This window comes from Hippopotamus amphibius, chromosome 12 (genome assembly GCF_030028045.1).
Source record: "Hippopotamus amphibius kiboko isolate mHipAmp2 chromosome 12, mHipAmp2.hap2, whole genome shotgun sequence".
Classification (NCBI taxonomy): domain Eukaryota; kingdom Metazoa; phylum Chordata; class Mammalia; order Artiodactyla; family Hippopotamidae; genus Hippopotamus; species Hippopotamus amphibius.
In genome coordinates this window covers 10,036,910-10,056,249 of record NC_080197.1, presented here as the reverse complement: position 1 = coordinate 10,056,249, position 19,340 = coordinate 10,036,910, and the positions used below count along the sequence as shown (strand labels likewise).

The 19,340-nt window shown below is 46.8% G+C and overlaps 1 protein-coding gene across 4 annotated transcripts in view; it reads right to left on the bottom strand.

Annotated features, from left to right (window-relative positions):
• The window catches only part of NFATC2 (nuclear factor of activated T cells 2), a 154,540-nt gene that overhangs the window by 75,688 nt on the left and 59,512 nt on the right, over positions 1-19,340 (bottom strand). The window lies entirely within an intron of this gene.

Here is a 19,340-nt window from a genome sequence, read left to right as displayed (position 1 = left end):
GAATACTAAGCAGCCGTGAGAAAGAATGTGATAGATCAGAATTGCATTTATGGAGAAACAGCCAGAAACTATGCTTCATTGGTGATTGGGGGGTCAGGGGGTGACAGGGAGAAGAGAAAATAATTGGAAAAGATAAACCAGAGCTCTTGACAATGGCTGCCTAGAAAGAGCAGAAGGAGGAACTTTCGGTTTTTATATGACTATATTCCAATTAACAAGTTAGATTTTATAATTTTAAAAAAGAGCAAGGCAAAAGTAACATCATCTAAGCTGAAAGAAAATTAACAACTGGAAGAAAACATGTATAACATATAATAGGTAAAGGATTTATACATAGACTGCATAAAGAAGGCCTACAAGTGAGTAAGTAAAGGACAAGATTCCTGGCCACCCTATTTAAAATCGAGTCCTACCCCTAGTGGCTCTCCCTTGCTCCTTTCCCTTCTTTTTATCCCATAAAACATACTATATAGTTCCTCAATTCCTTTTTCTTAGGTCTTTCTCCTGCAACTAGACTATCACCTTGTTGGGGGCAGGGATGTCTATTTAACTTGTCACAGAATCCCTAGCACCTAGAATAACGCCTGGCACACGGTAGGCATTCTAGTACATATGCGCTGAATGAATTAATAAAACGGCCCAACAGAAAAGTGGACAAGAGATTTGAACAGGCAATTCACAGAAAAATAAGCGACCATTAGCACAGAAAAGATGTTCAACTTGCCTTGTAAACAGGAAAATACAAATTACACAACTATGAGATATCATTTTTGGACCATTAGATGCACACCCATGTAGATATTTGATAATATCAAGCGTTTTGGAGGCTGTAAGGACACAGACACTCTCCCATAGCTGATAGGAACATAAACTGGTATAACTATTTTTGGAGTAGCAGCTATTAAAATTAAAAAAACATATTCCCTATGACCTAATAAATCCACTTCTCATATGTACCCCAGATGAAATGTTGTGCGTGCAGGAGATATGCACAAAAACGTTTACTAACACGAACAGAGAGTGCACAGTTTCATCAATTAGGCTTATGAGTAATATGACATGTCCAGGCTATGAAAGACTGCAACAGTTAAAAAAACCAGTATGGTAGAGATCTATGAACTTGCCCCAGAAGATCTAAGACATACTATTGAAAGAGAAAAGCAATTTGTAAAAAAAAAAAATGTGGATAGCAGGGTACAACTTATTTTTTCTTTTTAATGCTGAATGTTTTCAATCCATCCATTTATAGTCATGTAAATGCAATAAGAAAAGGTGTGGAAGGATGCACTCCAAACTGACCACACGGTGATCACTTCTAGGAATGGAGGAGGAGATCAAGGTTGAGAAGGTGGTCAAACTTTATCCACAAAAGTATAGGCAGAAGAGCTGCCTGGAAACTTGGGAAATTTAACATTGGTTTTGAAAATTATACATAAGGAAAGAAAAAAGGATGTTGAGCTAAGAGTTAGAAGGTGGGTTCCTGCCTTGGCACTCCCCAGCTGAGAAATGCTGGGCAAATCCTGTCATCTTTCTGTGCCTCTGCTCCTCTCTCTGCACTTGGGTGGGGGTGGGGTGGGGGTATGAAACGTGACAACTCACTGAGATCCCACGCTTCCATTGAGTTCTACAAAATTTCAGTAAGATCTCCAGTCAACTGCCAAAAACCAAAGCCTCCGGGGCAATAGATGATCATACGTGGTCTGGAACTGTGCTGTCCAGTACAGCAAATGATACAAAAATTCAATGGATGCCAGTTTCTCAGTCACACGAGCCACATTTTTCAAGTGCTCAGTAGCCACAATTGGCTAGTGTCGTAATGAAGAGCAGAGACACAGGATGTTTCCATCATCGAGAAAAGTTCTTTCAGACAACGCGGGTCCAGAAAGACGGCGTCCTCTTGTGCCCCTCTAAACGCTAGACCAAGAGGCAAGCTAAGGGTGGAGCAGAGCCAGATGGCAACCTTCTTCATAACCTGTCAGGCTGACACCCGCAACATTTACATACGGGTCTTATACACACCCGAGAGGCACCCTTGGGCAAAGGTGGAAATGAAGTCAGTCTCTTATCTTTCTCCCCCATGCAAATTGAAGAACAGGGTACTGTTCGTGACAAAAATCAAAGGAGGAAGGGCAGTGTTGAGAAGAGATTTCATTTTTGTTGTTCTTGCTTTGCATTTGGACCCAAGATAAATATCCCTCCTCACCTCCTGTCCTGGATTTACCAGGAAGTGGTAAACACAGTATCACTTAGAATCAAGGAAGCGGGTAGGTAGGTAGGTAGACAGTGACCCTAATGGTATGAGGTTCCTTCCGCCTCCCGTGATCTAAGAACAGAAATCGTAGGCTGCGTGTACTCAGGGTAAACAGCCACAGAACACCTGGAGGTAAAATCTGTCACGTCCCCAAGGCTCTACCTGAGTCCATCCACCTCCGTGCCTTCCCCTGATGACACGCTAGTCCAGGCCACCACTGCCTCTCCCTTGAGTGACCACCACCGCTCCCTCACTGACCTCTTGCTGGTCTTTAACAGAACAGCCCACTGATCTTTAAAAAATGCAAATCGGACCCAGAGGTTCCCTTGCTTACAACCCTCCAAAGACTTCCTGTGGCCAGAGAATAAAATCCAAACTTGGTACCATGGTCTATGAGGCTTCCAACAGCCCAGCTTCTATTTCCTGTCCTTCCACTCCATTAGGCTCCTGCCAACAACCAGCCATCCTTCTGTTCCCTGAGCACACCAAGCTCTCTCCAACTCAGGGCCTTTGCACAGCCATCTTCTCTGCTGGCATGCTCTTCCACTGGTACAGTTAGCTCTCAGATCTTCAGGTCTTTCCCAAACCATATGATTTACATACACCTAGTGCTGGAGCCAGCTCTTTCGGCCTTGCAAGAGTCAGTTGGTTAAATTTTCAGGAATTTTAGGAGCCATTAGACATCACTTTAGTAGCCTGAAATCAGCCACAATGAGAATATTTACACAACACAAAAAGTGGCAAATGCTACAAATCGGGGCTCTTTATTTTAGAGAGAAGTGGATGTTAAGCATTCACTAACACGCCACTGGAATAGTTACTTCGTTACCATTTGAAATTTTCTTGTTAGTTGTTAATTTGCTTAGTATCTCTCTTTCCCATTTGAACAGGAAGTCCATGGTAGGAGGAAGCGTGTTTATTTTGTTCAGTATGATCAATAAGCATGTGGAATCAATGGTCATCATCAACAACAGGGTGGCAGCTAAGTGTACACTGCCCCCCAGGCCAAGCACCACATTCAACGTATCACAACAATCCTACAAAATGGGCCCATTTTATAGATGAGGAAACTGAGGCTGGCAAAGTCCTGGCAACTTGCCCCAGTGGACACTGTTAGTACAGAGCACAGCCAGGATACTCTGGACCTTCAGGGTCTAAGTTCACTCCCAGCACACTGTCTGTGCCCTTGGCCTCTAGTGGATTCACAGCTGCTCTCTGATCTACAGCTATGGGTCAGAAAGTGCAGATCAGGTCCTCAAAGGAAACACAAGCAAGTACTAAATTATAACATCAAGAGTGCTCTTCCTGCTGAACAAGAAAGAGAGAGAGGGGAAGAGACGGGGCGGGGGAGGAGGAAGGGAGATGGAGGGAGGCAGAGAAACAGGCAACAGCAACCAAAACAAATAACGCTACCCCTTGAGAGAGGAACCTGCTTCTTTAAGCAGGAACTTTCTGGGTCCCAGAGCCTCCCCTGATTGAGCTGGACTAGCTGATGCCATGTGAGCAGATGGAACCCACCTCACCCTCATGAGTGCCCCCCCCCCCCAGGTGAGACAGGTCTTTGCTGTCAGAGTGGGTGGTATAGCAGGAAGGAGAAAGGATTTCACGTTTGGTCAGATGTACCCAGCTCTCAATCCGCGCCCTGCTACTTACTAACAGCTGTGTGACCTCAGAGCAGGGACTCCACCTCTCTGAACCTCCATTTGCTTCTATAAAATAGGGACATCACTTCCCACTGCCCGGGGCGCTTTGCAGGCTAAGGAAGATGACCTAGGTAGGGCCCCAAAGCCCAGCACACGGCAGGTGCCCACGAAATGAGAATCCTCCTTGTCGTGAAGGATGATGCAAATCACAACACAGAGGTGACAGGACAGAAGTGAATGGAGAAGCGAACAATGAGTATGAAAGACTCAGTGTGAAAAACAACCCAGGCCCTCATTCCATGTCCCTGTAGGCAGCTGAAGAGCCCCTGACGTGGAGAGCTGGGAGGGCGAGGGCGCGGGAAGAAACCACACCACCTAGCATGGAAAAAACACTTCCCCTCCAATCCCCACCATCCCCTTCCCCAAAGGTGGTAGAAGGTGCCCAGAGCATATGCATTCTGGGAGCCTTGCCAGCTCTCCAGAGGTCTGATATGCGCATATGGCTATCTACTTGCTTCTTCCAAAACTGAGTGATTTGGGTCTTGCAAACAGAACTTGATGTCTTGGGATGGCATAACCTGCCCCCGAAGTCCCAAACGCCCCGTGGCCCCCATTTTAGGAAGACCTGGGTCTCAAGTCCTCTTTCTGGGCTTCTCCAAAGATAAGGTCATCTCAGGAGCATGGCAAGCAGGGTGGCCTCCCAGCCACATCAGACTCCCGCCTGCCCGCCCACTGCAACCTAGAAGCTCAAGGTCAGCCAGCCTCCAAAGCAGAAGAGGCTCCACTTCCTGCAGCCAAGGTGAGCATGAAAGTTTTCTGCTTCTTGTAATTTCCCAGGCAGTCTACAAGATTCCAGGAAGACGGGGTGCTTCTGGGACACATCGCAAGGGTCTGCTGTACAGGTAGGGGTGTCAGAGCTGATTTAATCTGCACAGCAATGCACAGAAGAAAAGCAGGGCGATCCCTTTCTGGGGTGAGAAAGCCGAGGCTCAGCAGGGTTAAGCGACTTGCTCGTGACCCTACAGCTCCAAAGCCATCAGGTGGAACCGCGGGGACATGGCCAGATTTGCTTCCTCTGTGTCACAATTGCCTCCTGACATTCCCAGATCCTGGGCTGTGTATATTAGGACAGGCAGGTCCATCCCACTAGCTCAGCCAAAAGAACCCAGAGATGAAATGGTCTCCACATCTCAGAGACCCCACCCCCTCCAGTTTCCCAGAGAAAGCTCATCAGACCCACCCTCACCCCCATATTCCAGCTCTGCCCACTCTTAGCAGCAATTGAACTGTCCTGATGTGCAGGTAAAAGGCCATCAGTACGTATCGATACTTGCTTTCCCTTTGTCTTTTTATAAAAGTAGTAAGAGTTCATCATTTAGTGTAGAAAAAATAGACAATATAAAAATACACAAATTATAGAGAAAATACTCCCTCAAAATAAATAAGCATTTTAGTGTATATCTTTCCAGACTCTTCTTCTGGACACTTGGAGAAACACATCTGGGGTTCTATTTCAGATATTATCTCCACCTAACAATATAGTGTGACCACTGCCCTTTGTCGCTGAATGTTGTTTACTGGGCCAATCTCAAATGACTGCACAGTATTTCCCTGGGCTTAGACTGGCACAAGGCAGGTGAGGTGCCCAGGCACATGATTTAAGGAGTCACTGGCTCTCAGGGCTGTGCAAATGCAAACTGGGTACCTGAAAGTGAATGCTACCTTAAATGTTGCCTTCCCCTGCATCCCTTGTTTCCATCCTATGTTAGGACCCACAGCTTTAACGCCTACAGTTGGGCAGTTAGGTTGTTCAAACATTCCCCATTGTATAATGCTGCAATGAGAACTCATAAATGACACTTCCTTGAAAATAATTTTTCTATCAACTCTGTTCAGAGTTTTTAAATACTCTCAGATGGAGGAGGCAGCCATCAAACCTGAAATGTGGGATTGATTTTCAAAATGGCAACTGGCCAGGGAAACTGTTTTGAATTTTACTCAAATCAAACTTTAACAATGTTAAGTAGCATTTTTTTGTTGTTGAATGTGAAGTATTAGGAAATTGGTACCGTCCTCAAAGATTACACTGTGAAACAAGGGAAAAGCCCATGGGGATGTTTTATTGTCATTCCCAACTGCCATATAGCACGTGGGGAGAAGGTTTTTTACAAACTCATGTGGATCACAAATTCTGCCTTTATTTTTGGGTGCAAAAATTGCAGAACACAAGGTGCTATCCCAACCCCACTCCCATCACACACATACACAGCAGGAAAACTAGTCCATGATTTTACCCTTATCTCAGTGATGCCAACATTACACATCCATCTAATGAGCACATATTAAAAATCCTCATTCATGATACCTCCCCTCTGCCTCACCTCCGTATCGGATCCACCTCAGAGTCTTGCCGATTTGATTTCCTGAAGTGCACTCAGATCCACCAAAATCTCCCATCCATCACTTCCACCCTAGTCCAAACTACCACTCTTTCTCTCCTAAAGCGTTTCCCTGCAACTCCTCCATTCCCCATCCACCATTTTCCACCCTGTGGCCAGAATGACCTTCTGTAAACTCCCAGCTCCCATCGGCTGCACCACCATGTGTGATCTGGCCCCACCCCACATCATGCCCTCACCCCCTTACCATGGGTTCCCTGTGTCTGATCTTTCAAAAACAACCCCCCCCATCATGCTCTCCCCCACCTCTGCCCTAGTTAATTCCTAGTCATTCTGCACTGTGTAGCTCAAATATTATTTCCCCAAAAAAAGTCTTTCCTTGCTCCCCGGATGAGGCAGGGCCTCCCAGTAATAGTCTTCTTTGTTGTATTTCTCATAATTGCAAGATATACTTAAGTGCCCAATTAACCATTGCATGTCTGTCCCCTTTCCATGCTCTCAAAGTTCCATCAACAATTCAACTGCCCTTTTACAGAAAAGGAAACGGATGTTCAGAGACATGAGGTCCCCAACCAAGCAAGCAGCAGTGCAGGGATTTGAACCCAGGTCTGACAGCAGGAGGAATATTTCCTTCATCTGCTCTACGTGCAACAGATGCAAAAGACAGAACAAGGGTGCCACCCAGGTAAAACTTGACCTGGTTGAAATACGTAAACCTAAGAGCAAAGCCACAGAAACAGGATGTGCCCAAACTTGTAGCAGACAATTTTGCAGTTATCTTTCAAAGTTACAAAGGTATACTCCCTTTGCTATAGAAATTCCACTACTAGTAAGTGGGTTATCCCATGGATGCCCTGGTAGATGTGCAGAAAAACACTAATGACAAGGTTATTCAATGCAGCACTCTTTAAAATAGCAAAATATTGGAAACAACCTAAAGACCCATCAAAAGAGTATTGGTTAAATCAGTAGTGGCATATTATAGACTATAACACTATTATATATTAAAAAAAAAAAAGAATGAGTATCTGGGGACCAGATGAATATGACCCCTGAAATTGTGCAGTGCGCAATCTGGGCAACCATATGGGGCACCCTAAGGAAGCTGTTTATATACTGACACAGAATAATCTCCAAAATATACCATAAACGTGAGAACAAATATATCTATTTGTGTTTTTAAGGTGGAGAAAGGACGTGTGTGTGTGTGTGTGTGTCCAAAATACAAGTAGGAAAGAAATCAGGCCTTATTTTACAATGTCCGCTGGACTTTGATCATTCGCAAGAAGGAGCTCTGTTGTCCCAGGAGACAACAGAGCTCCCCTAAACCCAATATACTGGTTACAATTCAACACAAATGAATGTATGACATAAAAAATAAAGCCAAGATACTCATTCAAAGAAACTGACCCCCCTCTGCTTCTGTCTTTGGAAACCTCGACATTTCTTTTAAAGGCCACAAAGAAGGAAAACTAAAACAAATGCATGTGCAATGTCCCATCCCATTCTGTAAGAAAAGTAAAGACCCAGGACTCACCCACGGAAACCTCAAGAGCAGGCATCCAAGGTGGAGTCCTTCAGCAAAGGAAGAGGCAGGCAGAGGTGCCAGCAGGTTCCCTTAGAGTTCAAGGTATGGGGCCCACACCAACAGAGAAGCAAACCGCACACCACATCCAGTGGAGCAGCAAGTCTTGGTGGCTCGATGTTTGAAATCCAGGGAGAATCTAACTGCTTCTCACAAGCCCTATTACCACCACTAGGGTCTGAGCTATCATCTCTTGCCTGGACCATTGCAACAAACTCCTCACTGGGCCCATCTCCTGCCGGGACTGTCGCAACAACCTCCTTCCTGGTTTCCCTGCTTCCATCCTTGCCCAGGTATTCCCCTCCCCCTCCCCATGATCTTCTGCACATGGCAGCTATAATGATCTTTAAAACTGGATATTACAACTTGTCACTCCTCTGCTCAATCCCACCTCCACCCCACCCCCCCCGCCCCCACAGCAAACATCTTATTCGGATCAAAAAGCCAATGTCTTTAACATGACTCAGAAGATCCTATATGATCTGACCCCTCTCCTCCATCTCCAGCCCGCCCGCCCTCATCTCTCCACTGCAGCCACACTGGCCTTGTTGTCCTCAAACACGTCTGCTGCACTCTCCAGCCTCAGGGTCTCAGCATGGAGTGCTCCCTCTCTTTTGTGTGTTCATCCCCCCAGGGCTCATCCACCTCTTTGCTCAAACCTCTCCCCAAATGACTCCTTATCAGAGAGCCCTTCTCAGACCACTCATCCCAGCATGGCACCCCACACCCATCTCACTCTTCACCCACCCACCCCGCTTTATGTTGCAACAGCCATTTATCATCGCCTGATGCTGCGTGATACATTTGATTTTTTTTCTGCCTCCCCGACTACAGCATCAGCAACTTACCTGTCTGGCTCACAGAGGCAACTGCAGTACCTAGCACACCATGCAGGTGCTCAACACGTGAGCGACCCTAGGCGGGAGGGGAGCCCCACCGGAGGGGTTTGAGTGGCTGCCATCCCTCCAGACCTTCCCCTCCCCCATGACAAAGGGCAGTTATGCTGCCTACGCTGGCATCAGGCAATTCTCTTCCTCCCCCGTAGTGACCACTGTGCCCTGCTCAGCATGGGCAGGACTCAGCTGGTTGGACCACTGACACCTGGACTCCCCTGCTCCAAAGAGAGGTGACAGCATCTCCAGGGTGTGATGGAAGAGGAGCCCCATGTCTGCTTTCTCACCCAAGCGGGGATCCCACTGGCCAGATGTGTCTTCAGTCTGGCAGGAGACCTCTGGGACCAGATGCCTCTGCTACAGCCACATCTATTTTATTGTATTTTATTTTTTATTTTAATTGAGGTATAGTTGATGTACAGTAGTATATAAGTTTCAGGTATATGACATAGTGATTCACAATTTTTAAAGGTTATAGTCCATTTATAGTTATCAGAAAATATTGGCTCTATTCCCTGTTATACAATATATCCTTGTAGATTATTCATTTTATATGCAGTAGTTTGTACCTCTTAATCCCCTACCCCATCTTGCCCCTCCCCGCTTCCAAAGAGGCCACATTTTGAAAATCACATGGCGAGCCCTAAAAAGAGAATAAGACGCTTTGCACAGGCTTGAAAACAAGTCAGTCCCTCTCAGTATTCTAAATTAAGAATCAAGCCATTCTACATTTCTCACATTGCTGGAAATTAAAAACAGACATATCTACCGCATAGCAAGCACGCTGACTGAAGAGAGAGGCTTGATGGCCTGAAACATGCTAAATTTGTTTCCAATTACCATGTCCACATCTGAAACCCCGAGGAAGCCATAGAAAACAGTGTGGCGAGATCAGAGGCAGGCACATTAGCCTAATGGGATTCAGGACCCAATGCTGCACTCCTTTCTCCTCTCCCCACAGCAGCTCCCCGCCACCGCCCAGGGGTATTTGAACAAAGAAACTGGATCACTTTGTCCCCTCCCTGCTGCAGACAACAACTTTCCCTTCTCCAGTCTCACCCACCCCTCTGCACTCTCAGCCCCCAGCTTCTGGTCCACTCAGAAATGTCAGCTCAGCCACAGCTCCCCACCAGCATCTCCGTCCTGACCAACTATCTCTCCCGGCCAAGGAGCGACTGAGTCATATAAGAGATGAGTCGGGAAGTGCTGGACCGAAATATACAAGCCTTCCCGGAGTCAACCTTTGGAAGGAGTTTTGTTTTTTTGTTGCTTTAAGAAGCCAAACAAGTACTTTTCACATCTTCTCTCTGTCCTCCTCCTTGGATAGAACCAGAGTAACACTGAGATGAAGAACATGAAGCCTGGAAAAGCCAGACTGTCTGGGGTTCCATCCCAGCATGGGCACTGACTCTGTCACCGTAGGGAAGTTAGTTCTCTCTCTTGGCCTCAGTTTCATCATCTGTAAATGCGACTAATGACAACACACCCTCATGGAGTTGCTGGGAGGATCAAGTGAGTGACACACAAAGCAAGTTGCAAGCATTCAATAAATGTCAACTTCATGAACGTTCTTTCACCTGTGGCTGAGTGACTTCGGACAATGAAATTCCTCCTTCTGGTCTAAGCTCTTGGAAGAAATCATCTTGAAGGTTTCTTTCAGCTCTAAAATGTAGTCTTCCTCAGGTGCATTTAGAAAATCCAAATGCCTCATCACAGTCTACAAAACCCTGTATGACCTGGCCCTTTGCCCGTGTCACCAACTTCATCGCCCCCACCCTGGTCCAGCCACATGGGCCTCCTTGCTGCTCCTTAAACAGGCTGAGTTTGCTCCTACCTCAGGGCCTTTGCACTTGTGCTCTCCCAGCCTATAACACTCTTGCCCCAGGTCTTCTCATGGCTGGTAACCCCCTGATGCTTTAGGTCTCAGCCTAAATTCAGGGCCTTCTTTGAGTAGCCTGGCTAAAGCAGAGCCTCCCCACTGTCCCTCCATCATTCCTGCTGATTTCCTTCGATATGTGTTATCTTATGCATTTGCTGGTTGTCTGTCCCCCCTGCTAGAATGAAAACTTATTCGTCACCGTGTCCCAGCACCTTGAATAGTACCTGGCATATAGCAGATGTTCAATAAATATTTGCTGAGTAAATAAATGAACAGATTAATTCTCAGGTTCCTATGTGGCTCAACATACTGCCAAGTGATTCATCCTCCAGTGACCCTGAGAAAGGAGGCTTATTCATGTCTAGAAGAGAATCCCCATGTTTGGAGTCTGCCTGAATTCACTACCACTTGAGCCAGTCTGCAGGAATGTGTCTCACCATGAAAGAGACATATTATACCAGGCCAATCCCATTGGAAGTCAAAGAGGAGACAAGCTCAGCCTGGAAAAATGAAGTGTACAATCTCTTCTCCAGCAGCATTTAGGGATGGACACAGGGAGAGACTGAGTCGAAAGTGCAGTGACTTGGCAGCCTCTTGGAGATGGTAAGGAAAGGTGAGGCATGGGCAATGCCCTCAGCCACCTGTGTGTTTGTCCAAAGACCAAACAACAAATCAGCACTGCTTCAGAAACATTTTTCCACAAGTCTCTCACTCAGGGCACTGACCTGATATTGAGGAACAAAGGGTCTGATGGCTCCAGGGGACCTGGGCTCTGGGAGAAGAAGGGAAGGGGAAGAAATTGAGCCCTCCTGGAAAGGGCATTGAGGACTGAAGGCAGCTCATGAAAACCTTGTGCCCCTATCTGACCCTGACCAGTGGTACTTAACACGGCAATGCGAACACCCAAGGATGCTGGAACGAGAATCCCACAGCCAGCTCCGACAGCAGCCCCTCTGAACACTTTGATAAAACATCCCAAAGAAACTGCAGCTCAGCCTCACACAAATGTTCCACCAAAGACAGGGCCATCTGAGCGCGGCATAAACTTTGGCCCCTCCTCTTTCCCTTGGGCCAAAAGCCCAGAGATGGTGGGGTGGGAAAAGCCAGGACTTGTGAAATGCAAGACAGCCATCTGAGCCAGTCAAGGCATTAAAAAGGTGAGTTATTCCCAATCAAATGACACCCCCCACCCCCACCCCCAAAGGCGACGCAGGTCTCTCTGGATCCAGACCAAAAATTCTGAGTCACTTTTGCCACAAAGGGGAAAAAAGGAGAAGGCAGACGTGATGTGTACCTTTCCGCACTCTATTTTGGGATTTTAAGATCCAATTTCTTTCGTTTCAAAGGGTGGGTTTTTGGAGGGCTCTGCATAAGTCTTGTACCGTGCATACGGCGAGACAGCGCAGAGACGGGCCTCTGTCGGTGACCTGGGGAGAGGCCGGGCCCCTTTGGCAGATCAACAAATCGCATCATCCAGGAACAAGGAGCCCGTTCTTGTGCGGAGCCGCTCGGGACCGGCTTTCATAACATGATGGAGGCATGTGGGCCAATCTGATCTGACTCACCTCTTTCTGGAGGCAGCTCCAAGCTCATTCACTCACTCATTTATTCATTCATGGAGCAGAGGGCCTCTCAGGGAAGGGCTGCTAGGCTGAAAGCTGTTCTCAGAACAAAGACCACATGTCCCTATGGTGGAGAATCGGGTACCTCTCTGGATGGATGATGACATCTGGGATTATCATTATCCCATAATTTATTTAAGATGTGGAGTTTAAAACAACTAGCGAATCAGGATCTCTCAGCCTCAGCACTATTGCCCAAGGGTGATTTGGGGGCCCACTCATTCTCAGGGGGCCTGTCCTGAGCACTGTAAGATGTTTAACAGCATCTCTGGCTCTACCCACGAGATGCCAGTAACCTGCTCCTCTGCCCCACCCAGTTGTGATGACCAAAAACGTCTCTGGACATTGTCAAACACCCTCTGAGGGACCAAATCACCCCACTGAGGACCATTCTTCATTACACTGACATCTGTGGGGAAGGGTCTTTTTCTGCAGAAAATCTGTGTTGGAACCCTATCCCCAGTCCATCAGAAAGTGCAATTGACAGAATCCTCAAAGGCACCTCTAATCCTTCGATTTCTCACCTTCTCTTCCACCTTGCCTGGGTCCCACCACCACCATCTCTTGCCCAGACCACTACACCCACCCCCTTGATAATCTCCCTCCATTTCTCTTGCCCTCTCCCCACCTCACCATCTTAAATACATTCTCTACAATCAGCCAGAGGGGTCTTTTCAAGGCAAATCAGATCACAACACTGCTCTACTTAAAACCCACCAATGGCTTCCCGGTGCATGAAGTACAAATTCCATGTCCCAGAAGGTCCTGCATCATCCAATTCCTTCTTCTCTCTCCAACTTTAACTCCTACTGCTCCTTCCCTCATCCACTGCAGGCAGCCACATGGGCCTCCTTGTCAGTGCTCAGACACCCAAGCTCTCCTGCCTCAGGGCTTTTGCACATGCTATTCCCTCTATCAGGAATGCTCTTTCTCTGGTTCTCACCTGCCTGGTTCCTTACTGTCATTCAAATATCAACTTAAATGAACCCATAACTGGAGAGGAATCCCCAACAATGCCAATATAAAGTAAACCACCTCCCCAGGCATTCTCTCCTGTCATCCACTTTTTCCCCTGAAAACACGTCATCACAATCTGAAATGACCCTATTTATGATTTAACCTGCTCAATATCTGTTTCCTCATTGGAATGAACACATTTTTCACCTTCACCTGGACTCAGAGCCTGGCACACAGTAGGTGCCTAATAAATAATTAATGAGTGAGTAATCTGTATATTCTAAACATTCTACAATAACCTTTGTTATAAGAAAAACAACTTATTAAAAAGTAATAATAGCTGCACTTTGCCCACTCTCGCGAGCACTGACTTCCAAGGCCCTGGCCCATGACACCTCCATGGCTCCTTAGAACATGCTCCATCTATGAAGGCCAGAAGGACCAGGGTGCTCATCTGGATTTTACAGATAAGGAAACCAAGGCTCAGATTCACTTACTCATTTACTAACCAGAGATAAAGTGCCTATGATGTGCCACGTGGAGCTCTAGGTGCTGGAAACTCAGCACTGAGAGACTGGCAGCAGGGAAGGCTGGGGGATTCTGACTTCTGGGTACAGATATGCTCTCAAAAGAGAATCTCAGAGTTCCCCAGGGACCATCCATTATAGGAGACCTTTCCTGCCCTCTCACTGGGTGGCATCTGCCATGGACCTCTCCCAAAGCCCTGTTACATCTACAAGTTTAATAGTCACCTCTCTAGACCACAGGCTATGGAAAATCAGATAATAAATGAAGGACCACACCTCTCAAAACTTTAAAATTATATTATAAAAACTGTTACAATATATTTCTTCCAGGTTATCTGTTGTGGCAGATATCACCTGCTCTCTATCTGTTATCCATTTTCCCTTCCTTAGTAACAGGATGCCAATTATCTTGGGTGGCAACGAGTCTGGCTGAGAGTCCGCAATTCCCAGCCCCTTTGCAGATGAATGTAGCCACGTTACTAGGTTTGAGTCAATGAGATGTAAGCAAAAGTGTGGAGAGGACTTGCAGAAAGGTTCCTAAGAGGAAGCTAACCCAGCTAGGGAGTGGGCCCCATTTGCCCTGTCTTCTTTCTTCCTTGGAATTATACTGCTTGGAATATGGAGGTGATGGCAGCAATTCCAGCAATCATTTTGGACTATGAGGTGACTCTGAATGGAACAGGAAGAGAGGAGGGGCCTGGATTCCTGATAACTTCATAGTACTTTGGATGACCCATCTCTACACTTTCTCCATAAGAAAATAAGCTTTTGGGTGTTTAAAGCAACTGTTATTTTGGGTTACTGATAGATGCAACTAAACCTAAGCCTAACTGAAAGACCCATCATCCCACCACCCATCCCATCATTTCCTCCATATCTTCACGTCCCCTCAACTGCATCTCAATGGGAATAAGATGACCATGCTTAAGTGAGCCTCAATTTAAAAAAAAACAAAAACAAAAAACTCAAGGTTCAAAGAGTAGATGTATTGGTGCACAAGTCTGCTTTACAAAAGGCTTCAAAAAAAAAAATGATTTCTCTTAAGAACTAGTATTGAACATGAATCTGAAAGAAACTGCCATATACAAAGAGTCAGAAGATCCAGCTGCTCAGAAACATTTCAGGCAACGTCACCCAAGTCAGCCGGCTCGCCCTCTTACGCACAATTGGAATGAGTGTCTAGAAGGGCTGTCTGACACACGCAGGGGTGACGACGGTGCTCGCTAGAAATAAAATTGCTGCTTACTTTCTGTCTGGTTTTCCGAATTGCTTTTTCCTGGTTGAAAGGTGCCAGGCCTGGCAGCTTTCTAAAAATTTAAAATTCAAGTCAACAAATATTTGTTGAGCACTCTTTATTCACAAAAAAAGCCACACTAGGGAAAATTTGTATAACAGGGGGATGCTATAATTAATCATAATAATAACAACAGTAGCAGCTAATAATGTATTGAGCACTTGCTAAATATTGGGTATTGTTCTAAGTGCCAATATCTATCAACGCATGCAATCCTCACGGCAACCTTGTGAGGTAGATACTATTATTTTATATAAGAGGAAATTGAGGCACAGAGAGGTTAGGCAATTTACTCAAAGACACACAGCCAGGAAGGGAGCAGTCAGGGTTCCAAGCAGGCAGGTCTGGCTCCAAGGCCCATTCTCCTGACCCCGGTATGATATTCTGCTCCCGCTGCCTCAGAATGGGGGAGACAGCACACCCACAAGCGGCCACACAATGTCCCCAAACCTTGATCATTCTCTAGCTACGTTCCTGAGCTTTTACTGAACCATCAGTTACTAACCCTTTCTCTTTAAAATGTAACTTGTAATTTTACTTATAGAAACTTATTTTAAAATAAATTTTACATTTTTTACATAATATATAGCTATACAAATATTTATATAATGTATAATATATGTATACCATAAATAGTTATACAAACTATTATGTGTAAAATAAATAAGCTACAAGGATTATTTTACAACACAGGGAGTATAGCTAATACTTTATAAAAACTGTAAGTGGAGTCTAACTTTTAAAAATTGTGAATCGCTACACTGTATACCTGTAATTATATAATATTGTACATCAACTATATCTCAATTTTAAAAAGTTTAAAAAATCAATAAATTTGAGTTAAAGCTACTAGAAATATTTGGGTATATAATAACCCTCTTCAAAACTCTTCCACAGACAATGCTGGCAAAATGTTGACAGTTGCTGAGTGATGGGTATATAGAGGGTTCTTTGTACCATTCTCTCTGATTTTATGTACATGTGACATCTTCCAAAATTAAAATTTTTAAAGGATATCAATTAATTAATTAATTAATTAAACTTTGTGTCACTACCACACATAGGAATCCAGGATCATCGGTCAGCAATCAAAGGGCACACAAATACACAATAAAATAATGGTGCCAAGAAAACAATTACAAACATTTTTTAAAATGCTAAGTGCCACAGAATTCATTGACCAGGGAATCCCAGGAAACCCCAGTCTGAAGAACGTGGGCTGACACACAAGTCTCTCGCAGGCAGTGCTGGGAAGAGCATGGCCAGGGTTGCAAGCCAGGTGATCATCAAAGGACTGGTGAAGAAACTACCTGGGTCAGTGCCCAGACACGGGAGAGGCTCAGCAAACCTTTTGCTTAAGGAGCCGAGAGGCTCTACAAGAAGAAAAAGTACCGCTGCCCTGCCCCTGTGCTAGCAAAGGGGTCCTGCGTACAGAGAAGGAAGTGGAAAAAGAAAATCCACCAATGTATAAAACTTTGACACATTTTCCTGAAACCAAAAGTGGCAATTTTTCAGGCAGCCACCTGCCTGTCTGTCTTCCTTGTTCTGTGTGCGCAACTGCAGGGTCTCCAGGGGTGGGCTAAGCATTTAACAACCAGTTTTCCACGGGAAAAAAGCTTAATTTGTAATGTTTGCCAATTTCTGTGGTGTAAATACTCCCACCATGGCTGATTCCAATCTAACAACATGACGACAGCGGATTTGGGAAGAGATGTACGATGGCGGACCATACGGACTACTTCCACTGTACAGAGACAATGATGTAAACCTCAGGGGTGTAGATGATAGGAAAATGCAGCAGTACTCCTGAAAATTTAACAATTGGCTCCCGTGAGCCAGTACAAACTGGCAGGGGCACACACCTGGGTACACGTGGGTCTCTACACACGTCCGTTCACATGCACATCTCCTCGTGTATGTGTCTGTCCATTTCTCACTCCTCTCCCACTGATGAGAGCACGTACACGCTTGCTCCCACCCCACTCTCCGTGAAAGGTTTAAGGATCTTGCTACAGGCTGGCCCCCTCATCTCCCTGCTGCTCCTCCAGTCTCCTGCGCCCCCCCACCCTGGCAGCGCCACGAATGCCCCCAGAATTAACCAGCCTGGGCTCCTCTTGGGCTGCATCCCTGGCCCCGATGCTCCAGGCTCCTTCTCACCCCAGCAGGAGCTAGAGTCTGCTCTTTCAATCCAATCACACACATCTTCCTGTCTAGACATGGCCACTGGCTGCCAGGGCCCGGGAGTGAATGGATTCACAGCCCTCCACACCCTGGCACTGCCGTGCTCTCGCCAGAGCTCCACAGGGATAACCCAGGGGCCAGAGGACCCTGCTCAGACCCGGCCCAGCCCCGGGCTTGTCCGAGAGCCACAGGGGAGACGGTGCACTGAGGCCAGGAGTGGGTGTGCGTGAGTGTGGCTGGGCGTGTGGCGTGCCACCCCCAGAGAACCGGGCACCCGCCGGCAACGCCAAGATTCATCCATCATCCTTGCGCTGAAAAGTGGGAAAACAAACAACAAAACCCTGGCCCAGCCTCACTTAATGTGAACCAAATACAAAAGCCACAGGAGAAAGCCTTTCCTCTTTGCACTTCCCTTTTCCGGTCCAGAAACACCAACAGGCCAAGATAAGGGCGGCGTGCCCCCCACCCCCACCCCCGGCGATGGTTTCAAAGGGTTGGCGCCCACCCACCCCCAGGCCCACTCCCACCCCTAATGGCCTCCCCCGCCCACCGGAGCCCGCGGTGGGAGCCGGAGGCGGCCGAGGCTCGATGCCAGGGTCTTGGAAGAGGTTTAAGGCTCACGCAGCAGTGGGGAGGAAGCGCAGCCTGTCAAGAGGCGTGATAAAGCATCTCCTTATCAGGAGCTTTCCTTTTAACTGCCTCCAGTGAGCGCCGGGGCTCGGCCCCTGTCAAGGCCGAGCGTGTTCCTTTCATGTCGCCCTGTGTCCTGTGGTCACCATCGCGTCCATGCATGCACATAATTGGAAGCATTGGTGCTGGCGTCTTCAGCTTGTTCAAGAGGACAGGATACTAAGCCTGCAAGCCTGGGCCTCTGTTAGTCATGTGGCATCTGCAAAGTCACCCAAGCCTTCTGAGCCCTGGTTTTGTCATCAGGAAACCAGAAGAAGAGATTTCTAAGCAGTAGAAGCCAGGGGTGTAGACCGAGGGGTTGGGACCTGGCAGACCCAAGCTCACTTCGGCTGCTGAACTCACTGGCTGGTGACCGTGGGACCAGCCACTCAGACTCCTCCCACCAAAAATGCTTCTACATGTATAAAATGGAAACAGCAACTACCTACGTCATAGACTCATGAGAAGGAAATGAGTTGTTACATATGCAACTCTTAAAACTATGCCAGCACATAGTAAGTGCTCAATAAACGTTATCCATCACCTTCATTTTATTTTCAAGGGGCTGTTGTGGGCACAGAATGAGGTTTGGTGGCATCATGTCACATCTGCATGATGTGAAATCAGTGATGTACCAGAGGAACTGTTTTGGTCTTACAGGCCATTCTGCGCACCTTCCCACTCACAGGGTGAATGTCCCAGATGAATACAGTGAATCTATTATCCTCGCAGGGGGAGAGACCCTCCTGTTTTGTGATTCTCATTTGCCAGGCTCTGGACACAAGCCAGCTCTTCCATCCAAAGCAGCTCTGCAGAAACAGCCCCCTGGTCCAGCGCCCCCAAAAAACCCAGCTGTGCTAATCCCTCTAGAGGCCAGGGAGCAGACGGCAGGACAGAGAACGGCTCAGTCCACACACGGCTCCCTCGTCTGTGCCGATGTCAGCACTGGGTCCCTGGGCAGGATGCTCTCCCACTGGGATGGGCAAAAACACCAAGCAAAGAGCCTGGCCCAGGACATGGTGACTCTGACCATCAGCTTTCTCAGGCCACATCTGTGTCTCAGATGTAAGATTCGTCAGAACACTGGCCCCCATCTGTACAAGGGGGATAAAAACAGATACCCACCTTGGGTGTCCTCACTGCCATCAGGATTAAATAATACATGTAGAGAGCTTAGAACGGCACTGGGCACATAGTAAGTGCTCAGTAAATGTCAGAGTTGCCACTCTCACTAGCATTAGCATCATGATTAATATCAAACCTTCCTCTAAGGCCGCTTGGTGTCATTATTCGTTTCTTTGGTTCCTGAATTCTCCTTAGAAGAGAGAGGAAAGGCGGGGCCCACTCTGTGGCCCATGCCAAGCCCAGCACCAGGCACTGTACCTCCAGACAGTAGCTCAGAGAGGCTAAGTAAGCTGCCTAAGGCGCCCAGCTTGAAAG